This window comes from Aquila chrysaetos, chromosome 10 (genome assembly GCF_900496995.4).
Source record: "Aquila chrysaetos chrysaetos chromosome 10, bAquChr1.4, whole genome shotgun sequence".
Taxonomy (NCBI): Eukaryota; Metazoa; Chordata; class Aves; order Accipitriformes; family Accipitridae; genus Aquila; species Aquila chrysaetos.
Window position 1 is genome coordinate 39,270,151 of NC_044013.1, and position 11,056 is coordinate 39,281,206.

At 50.4% G+C, this 11,056-nt stretch overlaps 1 protein-coding gene across 1 annotated transcript in view; it reads right to left on the minus strand.

Moving 5' to 3' along the window:
- The window catches only part of ASPA (aspartoacylase), a 72,727-nt gene extending 61,970 nt beyond the window's left edge, over positions 1-10,757 (minus strand). The window contains exon 1 of the mRNA XM_030027444.2: positions 10,671-10,757. The gene's annotated coding sequence lies outside the window, so the exon portion shown is untranslated. The remainder of the gene's footprint in view (positions 1-10,670) is intronic.
- Positions 10,758-11,056: the final 299 nt, after the last annotated feature.

Genomic DNA, 11,056 nt, shown 5'->3' on the forward strand with positions numbered 1-11,056 from the left:
GCAACAGGGGCTGTTCATTTTATGGGCTTTAGCAGCCAGAGCTGTGCTTCTGCCAAGGTTACGGCTGGGAGGGAAACACGATTTAACATTTCCTCAGCCATCCAAGGCTTATCCATGTTTTTAGCTTTTTGGTTAGGCAAGGGAATAAAGCCCTGCAGGACCAGGGCCTTTGTCCAGAAGTGCTCTTATTGTGGAGCATAAAAAATGTGCTGGCTTGGACCAGCAGAGCTGACCAAACCATCAGCATGAAGCTGATTCCCAGTGGTGTGAACATGCCAGGTCTGCCCTTCCAGGGCAATGCACAGAGCAGCTTCTGCAGCACAGTGATTGCTGCCTAACCAGGGAGCAAAATCCTACTTATCCCAGCAGCTGGAGGAGACATGGGGCTGCATCCCTCGCGTGCTGCCTTAGAAAGGTCAGATGAGATTAGTTCAGAGGAAAAGCCTACCAACTTGCTCCATCTAAAGTGCCTGGGATACAACTCACAGGACTTAAAAAAATAAAGGAGTCTTTAAAAAAGATCCAAAAAGGTAACCTTTCTGGAACCTTCTCTTGCTCTCTGGGGTAATTTCCCCACTTTAGACACTTCCACTCTCCTACAGTTTGTGCCCTCTCTCCAGACAGCCACCCCTTAGCACCACTGTCCTTTCCTGGGTTAGTTCTCCACCTGCTCTTTCACTGCCCCAGATGTTCAGTCTTTTAAACAGATTTATTCCCTTGATTTTGAAAAGGGCTTCACCATGTTTCCATCTGTGTTTACAGTCAGTGCAGGGTAAATTTCTCCTCCTAGCAGATCTGTTCCTTACCAGCAAAGAAATTCGACTCAGCATAGAGTCAGACGGGAAGGCAGAGCAAAACATTTCCGAACCAGCACTCACTTGGGAGCTGTGCTATGTGCCCACACAAGGATGGAGACCTCCGCCAGACTACCTGCATTATCAGACTGTGCAAAAAGGAAGCGGGATCTGGCCCAGAGCCACCGCTCACAGGTCCACTCTCAGGGCTGGCTCCCCAGCTCACCCAGCACCGCCTGCCAGTTATTCAGGCTACTGAAGCCAAATGCTCATCTAGAGCAAGCAAAGCAGGACTGAAATGCCCCGCATTCCACCAAAGGGTCTGACCCAGGCAGCCGGGACCCTGCTGGTTGGGTGTTGGAAAGACCCATTTTGTCAGACCTTCAGAGCTCCTTTCTCAGGGAAATCCTATCTCTGCGCATGCCTTCTCTTAAAGCAGGACCAGCTAATGCATGAACACAGCCGTTTTTAACTGCCTGGGCAATTTGCCACTCAAAGGACAGTAAGCAGCTGCAGCCCAGATTTATCACCTTGCTCACCAAGGCTAGGCCAACACATCTCTGCTGTACGGCAACAGCAAGGCCTCGTAATGACTTCCCAGGTGGATCTACAGATAGCGTGAGCTTCATCTAATCACAGGAAAACAGATTTTGAGGCATTTGGGGGCTCACTGCTTCACCCTAAACTGATATCAACCTTCAGGTTTTGGGGCAGCAGGTTGCTGCTGGCAGATGGGTGTACATGTTGCTCTCATTGCTATAAACTGCCCTGCTCTGTGTCCTGACAGGTCCTTGTCCCCATATTAAGATGCCTGTTAAATTACAGCCGGGATCCAAACAGCCCAGCAAACATTTATGTCTGACACCAACGCCGGAGACTGTCTTCCATGCTGCTAATATTGGTTTAGCACATCATAAGAGGCCAAAAACTTCCAACACTGACAGACAGAGAGGGCTGGATGCTGAGGTTCACCAAAGCTCCCTGAAATGCATGCATCCTTCTCTTGAGCAGACTGAACTGCAAACTGCCCCTGACAGTCCTGAGCTCCCTATTAGCATCAGAGAGGATGGGGAGGGTTTTTTTTTTCTCTGCGTTACACTATACACTCAGTCCAGATGGATTAGTTAATAGAGATGATGTGACCTCTACACAATTGCTTCAGGATGCATGAAATTCAGCTAGGAGCTCCATTCCCCACAGCAAGGGAGGATATTCAGGTGGCCCTGGAGGGGGTTTGCAAGGGTCTGTCTTCATCTTCCCAGCAACAGCAGATACAAACATGAGCCCAGCCAGGGGGAAAAAAGGGAAAAGTAAAACTGTTTATGATGAGCAACATCAGCCGAAGCACATAATCACATAGCAAGGAGATAAGGAGACAAGCTTCTTCCCAGCACTGTGGGCATGCAACAAGCAGGCTGGGCAGCCACTAATGACAGCTATTAAATGATAAATGCTCTGAAGCTTTGCAGGATCAGGTTTATGATGTCCTGGCTGTGGTACAGGCAACCTGAACTTGCAAGGGAAGAAGGACCCTCTCATACAGTGGTTCTCTCCTGCAACAACCAACAAGCATGGTTAAGCTCCATGAAAGGTGAACCATAATCAAAGCCCTCCCTCCCCAAAATCTCATGTGAGGGAGCCTGCTTGGAAAGGTATGGCTTGAAGAGCCCTCCAGTGACACCCCTGAGCTCCACACTGGTACCTTGAAAATGTTAGAATGAGAGTAAATGTCCTGCGTTGTAGAAGGAGGAACAACTGCCTGTAAACTGAACAGAGAGTCACAGGCAAAGGGAAGCAAATTCCCTCTAAAACTGAAGTATGGGTTTTCCCATCCGAAACACATGGCTCTGGCACAGTGCTGGGTCCTTGGGGCTGGCTTGTATTTCCTCAGGGGCAGTAGCTTTGGAGCCTCAGTGGCACTTGTTATTTGTTGTTCCCATTTATTACAAAGCACTGTTATTATTTACAAAATATACTTTTTATGGACTGTTACTGCATCCAAGTGCAATAACTGGTCTAAACTCAAATCCCTAGGAGAACTGTTGAAAGAGAAGCAATTTGGCCACATATTAATCGGACAAGGATTTCCCCAGGTTTAAGGGAACAGAAAATATGTTTTGTACAAGTGAACTAGTTCTTTCTTGCAGTATAAAACTGCTCTTTTCCAATGATAGCAATGAAAGGATATTGCTTCTGTCACTGATGCCACTGGAAATGTATTTCCCCTCTCCAAGAAACCAATGAAAGGACATGGCTGGTTTATTCGCTAAATGAGGCTACTGAGAAATACACTCACTACTCCCGGCATTAGCCCAGGCACACTGCTACTGCCGTGTCCCTGGCCTGACGGGAGGGAAAAGGCACCAAGTCAGCAGGCGCGTGCCAAATGGCAAAACCGTATCTGGAGAAAATCAAAGCACAGTTTGAGAACTAAGCAGAAGACAGACAACTCTCCAAACGTCAGATGGAAATGAATCCCTAAATTCTCTCACCGAGGGTGAAGCGGGGCTCAGCTGCTGTACAGCGCAGCCAGGGTCTGGCCCCTTCTCCTTCAGCAGCTCTGCACCTTGTATGAAATGAGCTTAAACCCTGGGGAAGGCTAATCTGCGCCTAATCTGTGGCAGGGAGCCTGGCCGTTAGGAAAGCTGCCAGCCCCTCTCCCTTTTACTGCTAAGTTTAATGGTCTGGCTCTCCGCTGAAGGTTTTAGGTTTTGGAAGTAAAATCTCAAAATGGCTGTCGAACCAAGATGATCTGTCACTCGAATGCATGCACCGAAGTGAGCATGGAGAAATTACTGTTTCAGCAGAAGTGAAAATTTCCTCCAGTGAAAGGCTGAAGTTGAGTCTATGTTTGTGGTTCCACTTTCATGCTTGTCGATCTGCAGATCTGGCAAGTTCATTTTGCTTCCCTGCAACATCCTCCCAGGTGACACCTCCCAGTTGGAAGGTAGACAGAAAAAAAGTCAATTGTTGTTTTTAACATGGGAGTTCATCAGATTCTTAAACAGGCAGAGATTGGTAGAATAACATCATCTGGGCTTTGGCGCGGGTGCCCAGCATCTCTGCAGGGTTCGGAGAAGTCCCTCTGCAGGACACACTGGCCCAAGGCCCAGGATGTTGACAGCTTATACTGAGCTGAATTCTGGAGCAAATTGGCAAAAAATGCAGCAAAAGAGGATTTGCATCAGTGCGAGTGAAAAAAATGAGAGCACACGTAAGTCAGGCATAAGCAATATTGGCTCCGGAGTGAAGCACCTCTCGGGCTGGTCTGCGACAGAGCCCCCTCTCCAGCGCCCCGGCAGTGGGCTCCTACTATCAGATATTTATTAGTTGTGTCAGGAATTAGTGAGAGTTCACTGACTGAGTAATAATGTGCCAAAGGCAGTTTTTCGACTTTGCTAATGTAATTAAAGAAAGCAGGGGGAAAAAGCCTTGCACCAGGGAAGGAACCAGGGCTTCAGATGTCATTGGTCGCTCTCCCTATTGCAAGGACGAGATGTGAAATGTGGAGGGGAGAGGGTGAAGATGGCAATGAGGACCTGAGCAGTGACAAGGATCATGCAATTACTGCCAGCTGTGATGGGAGGATTGCTCTTTCCGGAGAAAGACAAGGAGAAAACAGAAGAGCTGCCCTTGTGACTCAGGAGCTGGATCCATCGCCGGGTTCAGGTTTTATGCTGCTGTTTTTTACTTTCATGCCCAAACGCCTTGCATCAAGGCTAGACTTTGCTTTATTTTTGGCGCTTCTCCTCTTGCTTAGCCAAATCTTGCAGTTTTGGAGGACCTTTTGTAAATGACTGGAAACAGCTTTATGGCAACAATTTGTTAATACTGCTCTGGTGATCAAACAGAGCCAGCAGTGTCACTGCATCAGGCCTGAACACATTTTTCAAGCCCCACAAGAAGAGGGACCACATGGGCTCTGTGATAAGAGCCAAGATGCTATTTCTAAAACAGGGATGGGGGAATCTTTGCGTGATTTTAAATCAATTCAATGCCTGGACAACAGGGCACTGCTCCCCCGCTGCCTCCGCTGCCAAGGTCCTCTTCCAAATCCCAGGGCTGTCTTCTGACAAACAACCCTTGGCGTCAACAGTTTGGGGCTCCCAGGCACTGTGCCCACAAAAATGCCCATCAGGAAACCGGCTGCAGGTCAGCCTCCGGCCCGGACTGCGTAGGAAGGGGTGGGAAAGGCTGCACTGTGGGAAAGGTCTGGAATAGGCTCAGACCCTCGTCTCCTCAGCCATTCCTGAATGTTTTTAATATTGGTTGCAGTGTTGGCCACCCAACCCCAAACTGTCCCCTGCCTTGAGCAGATGTCTGCTCTATTTATGTGTCCTCAAAGAGGTGCTGCAGGGGCCATGCTGTGACACTGCGTGCAACCCTGGAGCAGTGGGCATGTCCCCACTGTCCAGTGGCTCCTGCAACATCCTCGGACATTGCTCTCCAGCATCCCCAACAGCTGCTGGTGCCACAAGTCCTTTAGTGCATTGGAAGGTGATATTTGGCAGAGTGCCTTCCCCAGGCCATTATTTCAATCATGATTTCTTGGTGAGGGGCAGGACGGGAGGGATCTGAGACCTTGCAGGCAACTGCTGCGGGTGCAGACTGGCCACGTGCACTGATGTAAGTGAAGCTCTGTCACCTCAAAGCATCTTTTGGCCCTAAAAATGCAGCACTTGAGCTACAGAGCAAAACACAGGGAGGCAAGCAGAGCTGCACTTTCCTGAGTCATGGCAACAGTTCCAGGGCTGCCCAGTTATCAGAGACCCCGTCAGGCAGCACTCCAAAACCACCTTGCATGGTAGTGATGGCAGCAGGGAAGGGCAGACTTTCACAGTGTTTTTAATAGCAGGCCAGCAATTACCAGGCAGCCACAACCCCTCTATTTGCTGCCACCAAGGAGATGCTAGCAAAGGTCGGAGTACCGAGGCAGCTTGGTTGTACACCCTCTTGGTGCTATTTTTATCTAAGTTACTAATTACACATTACCTATATGTCACCAGGCTAATCAATATTAGTCTGAGGAATCAATACGGACGTGGATGACAGTGCTGTTTGCCATTCAGAGCCTGCACAAGCTGGAAAAACAGGGCACCATCAATCCCAAAGGTGGGCTGAGATGCAGGACGGGAAGGGAGGCACAATGCGGGCAGTGACCACATGCTGCCTTCCTAAATAATACTGTGACACAGGCACTGGGCCAGCCTCCTGTCCAGGAACCTGCCCTCTCTGTGCTGCCCCCCAGCACGTGCCTTCATCCCAAGGCTGGGGCAAACCTCCCAGCCATCCTGCAGCATTCCCTTGGGAATTGCACAGCCCATTTTAATCTGGGTTGATTTTCAGTCCTTCGGACTTGATGCATTTAAAAGATTCACACTGATCTGAAAATGAACAATTCTCCCTCTTCATGTGTTCTCACCTGATGATCAATGTCTTAAGTAATCACAGGCTACTTCAAAAAGCACAAGGTCTCCTACACTTTGCTTTGCCGCTTAACTAATCAAAAGCTGAAGCCATCTCTGTAATGTCACCATGCTTCTGCCAGCAAGAGGGATCTTGGCTGCAGAATGCAATCAAATTTTGCAGGAAGAAGCTCTTGGGACTACCATGAAATTTGGGATTAAAATGCAGCTAAGTAAGGGAATTGCGGAACTGGGGGTTTCTGCCTGTCTTACTGGAGTCTTATAACTGTTCTGATTCTGTCACAGCGATGCTGGGAAATTGCTCTTTGAAACCAAAAGAGCCTTAGAAAGGCACAGGCAGGTCAGGATCATTTGCCCTCAGCACTGGGTTTGTCTTCAGCAGTGAGTTGATGGTGGTAGGATTAGACAGAGAGCAGCGTGGGGTGAAAGCAAACCTTTCCCCAAAGGCTTCCCTATTGCTCAACAGTGCCTGTGCCCTCGAAGAGGTGCAAAGCTCTGCAGCCTCCTCCTGTCAGGCTGCTTCACAGGTATGTCTCAGAAACCAGAGAAAGCATCAGCAGCCGTGGGGCGGCTGGGGGTGCATCCAGTTACTAACCTGTTAATATCCATCAGTATCCACTGATGGATAGGCTACCACTCACCAGCAAAGCAAGAGCCCTTTGCCTGAAAAACACATAGTGAAAAGCTTCCAAAAAGCAACACAATCCTGGTTTTTACTGAGGCTTTTAGGGTAGCAAAAGGAGCTGTGGAGGGAGGCTGCTAGTCCCTGCTGCCCGCCTGTGAAAACTTGTTGCTTTTCCTAAGCAGCAGATGCAATCCGCTTTGGTGCCAGAGCCTGGTTGCCAGCAGCTTAATCCAACAGCAGACCCATAATCCTTCCCTCAGTCCCACAAGCCCCAAAAGCAGAAAGCTGCCTGGATTTGCTGTTTGATGGGGTTTACTCAGCCTCAGTTGCAATCTCAGTTTCCACTGGTAGGGAGCCTTCCTCCCCTGGAAAGGCTATTCCCATGGGAGCGCAGATGCTCCTGGGCCGGGGAGCAGACACGGTCCACGCTGGAAACCTGGCAGAGGCTGCTTTGGCTCTTGGCAGCCCCCAGCCTTCAGGACACTCCTCTAATGCAGTGACACTGCTGGGGACTGCGTGAGCTGTGACAGCTCAGAGTGGGGCCTCGGGGCTCCCCGGGGCATCACTGACAGGTGCCCGTGGGTGAAGCCGGTGCCCGAGACACTGTGATGGTCCCATGCTCCTTCCAGCAGCTTCGCCACTGGCAGTCGCTCAAAAACTGGTCCACGAGCTTTGCAGAGATAAACTATAATGTCCAGCTATAAACTGCAAGCCTCTGGCACAGCACCTCGAAGCCACCAGAGAGGTTGTATAGGCACAGCCAGCCCCAGAGAACATCCCCTACCCTTCCCTTACAGCCCCACACAGCAGGAGACATTTCTCCCTGGAATTAACTCCTATTTTTAAAATGCCAGCAAAGAGGCTTTTGCTGAAAAATGACTGGCAGGACTTCAGCTATACACCCATTTGCACTCCCTGTCCCTGGAGTTAGCCCATGGGCCCCTCTCTATCAGCAGTGATGGGCTGCAGCTGGGGGTTGGGGCTGCCCTGCTGACCCACACATAAATGGGGCCAGCTTGGCTACCTCACCCTTTCTGGAGGTGCTGCTCTGCAGGTTTGGGAGGGGGTATAGCAGAAATTTAATTTTAATAAGCTGGCACCATGTTTAGGAAGTGAGCCTCATCTCTAACCTCTGAGGGGCAGCTTTGACTTTGTTTGTAGGGTGTGAGAGCTGAGCGAATGTTATGTCTTTTATCCTTCCCCCTCTTCCTGCTGCTCATTTACTCTTTTATTAGGGATCATCCTCTTGTCATTTCTGTGGATATATTGGGTTTTTTTCTAAGGGGTGGATGCCAGGCATCAGGACTCATGTGTTCAACGCATGGTGGCAATTAGCCCAGCTCTGAACCCTGATGGTATGTCTGTGTCTGCAATTAATGCTCTGCTCTATCTGCATGAGGTTTCTGTCTTCCTTCTGGGGGTAGAAAAGGCACAACTTGGATCTTTAAAAAAAATAGCAGGAAAGTGTTAAAGACAGCTTGAGCCTGACTGCCCTTTGCTGTGTGGCTGCTCTCAGGATTGGGTCTTTTTTTGGTTCAGCTTGGCCTCTGCACCTGGATTTATGATAGTGTGGCTTGGGGCATCTGTCTGATACAGTGCAGAGCCTGTGGGGACTGATTCTGGCTCTGCTGGTGCCTCTGCTCATGCACTTTATGGCATGTTTCATGCTCCTGGCTGAATGCACCTGGCTCTTTACTAGGAAATTAGATTGCCTGATTGAATGTTTTATAGTATTAAGCTTATTTACTTGTGTCTTTGGTGCTCTGCAAAATATATTGAGTTGTTTTTGTGGGATTGGAAAATGAGAGCAAAATTTGGATTTGGGGGGGGGGGGGAATATCAGGGCAGGTAGAGGGAAGGTGCCTGTGGGACCTGCTGTGCGTCAGGGAAACCTGGAGTTTGGGAGAAATGTGGCCACCTCCTCCCTCCCGCTGCTCTGCCCTCATCTCATGGTGGTTTTATAGGGGGTTCCCCAGCAGAGCTGCCTGCCCCCCATCAGAAAGCTGCTCTACAAAACCTCATGGGCTTGCTCTGCTTTCTTTCTCTCCCATATAAATTCATCTACCCTAAAATCCCTGCTTTTCTCTATGAGATAATGTGATTTTGGGGGAGGAGTTTCTCTTGCTGTCACCTGGCTGCAGCTGATTTCTAATGAAGAGCTTACTCCTGGGGCAGGAGGAACAGGGAGAGAAATTGGGGGGGGTGGGCAGCACTTCTAAATCCAAATACATTAAACCATTTAATTCTGTTGACTCAGGGCTGCCTGGCTCTGAATAGGAATTAATCCACAGTGAACCAAAATTAAAAAGCGCAATACAAAATGCTTAGCAAGGCACCGCCAGGGTTTAAAGCAACCCATTAGCTTGCTCGAACGTACCCAGTAAATTTTCATTTGTCAATAACGCTTAGAGCCTACAGTTTATTTACAGCCTGTTCAATATTACCAAAACCCCTCAGAGCGCCTCATTTGTATTTATCTGCCACAGTGGGTTTCCTTTCCAGGGACTCTTCCTAATCCCTTGCTTTGTACCTGCTTGTCTCTCCTTGCAGAGCCAGACCAGCAGGGATGTGCCACCCTCCTCCCTGGGCAAAGGTAATTGCAAGGTTAACCCCTTCCATCCCATTTATCCCCTGCATGGGAGACCACCTGCAAGGGCACCCTGAGCCACCTCGCTGTGACCCACGCTATCCCTGGACTGGGGCTGAGACCTGCTGGCATGGGGCTCCTCCAGCCCACGTCCTGCACCCAGGGGATGCGTTGACCACAGTCACCATGGGTGAGGGGAATCACCGAATTGTGGCTTCCAAGGGATGCATCAGTCACTAGTGATGGGACACCGGCATGAGCAGCCGCCTCTATGGACCCACAGCCTGGCTGAGCTGGAGCAGCTGTGGCTAACAGGCTAGGCCCCTCCATCTGTTCCCAAATCGGCTCCTGTGGGATGAGCCCTGGTGAGGAGAGCGCATAACAGGATTTCCCCCAAAAGCCGCTTGAATGCTGCCAGGCAGATAACGAAGCCTGGCTGGCCCTAAGGATTTCTCCAAGGAAAGGAGTTTATTCTCAGGCACAAACATGAACGGGCGGTTTAATCTCCTGTCGTGGCTCGTGTCCAGTTGGGGTTGTTTAGTCCAACACTTCAGCTCCTGGAGATGTGGCTCCCTGCAGTGGAGACCAGTCTCAGGTGGGCTTTGTTCCTCCACAAGGAGCACAGGTTGGGGATGGACCTTCCCCAACTGCCTGCCTCCTCCCCTCTGCATTAGCACTTCTCAAAGGCAGAAGTATAACCAATTGCAATGGAAATATAAGAGAATGGAGCATCAAGCGGGCTGCCCAGGAAGGCCAAGGGGGAGATGTGGGACAGGGTGGGCAACAGCCTGTCTTGGGTGTAAGGCTCAGAGAATGAAATGCCCTCCAAAGGTTTAATTGCAAAGATGGCCCAAATGGGACTGCGAACTTCACAAAAGGCAACTACTAGACCCCAGGAGGTGCAGCAGCACCCTGCCAGCAGACAGTCTGGTCTCCACTGCTCGCCACGGCCCCCTGCCCTACACAACACCGTGAGCAGGGGGTAGTGAGCCGGACCTGCAGCCCAGGCTCTCTGCCACAGACCTGCATATTTGGGCGGAGGTGATTTTCAATAGACTTTAAAAGCACGGATCCAGGAGGCAACTGCTAAAGCAAAGGGCCGCTCTCTTTTCTCCCAGCATTGGTTAGGGTTTACAAGCACCTTTTGCTGCTGAGATCCAGGACGCTGTGAATGGCTGCGCAGCACACCGAGGAAACCCCATCTTTCCACCCCAAAGAGCAAAGTCCCCGTCACTTGCCTGCTGCTGTCTGCATGTAGCCAGCCAGGGTGCAGACTCGCCTCTCACAGGCTCCACCGGGCAGCAGGACGGCGACGATGGCCAGCAGCGAGCTGAGAGCCAGCAGGGCACAGCCACCCGCACACAGCACGGCGCTCGTCTGAAAGGACACGCAGGGCTGTCAGTGAGGTGATACCCCACCACTGTCCCCGTGACACCTCCCCACAAATTCTCCCTCTTGAAGTGAGAAGTGGAGCCCCATCGTGGGCAGCCTCTCCCACATTTTCCCTTCCACCTTCTGTTGCTTAAGTTCACTGTTAAGTCCTGAGCCCATGGTTCACCCATCACCTGGTCCCAGGGGTTATTAGCATTCGGGCTATGGTGATAATAGCAAATGTATTACATGC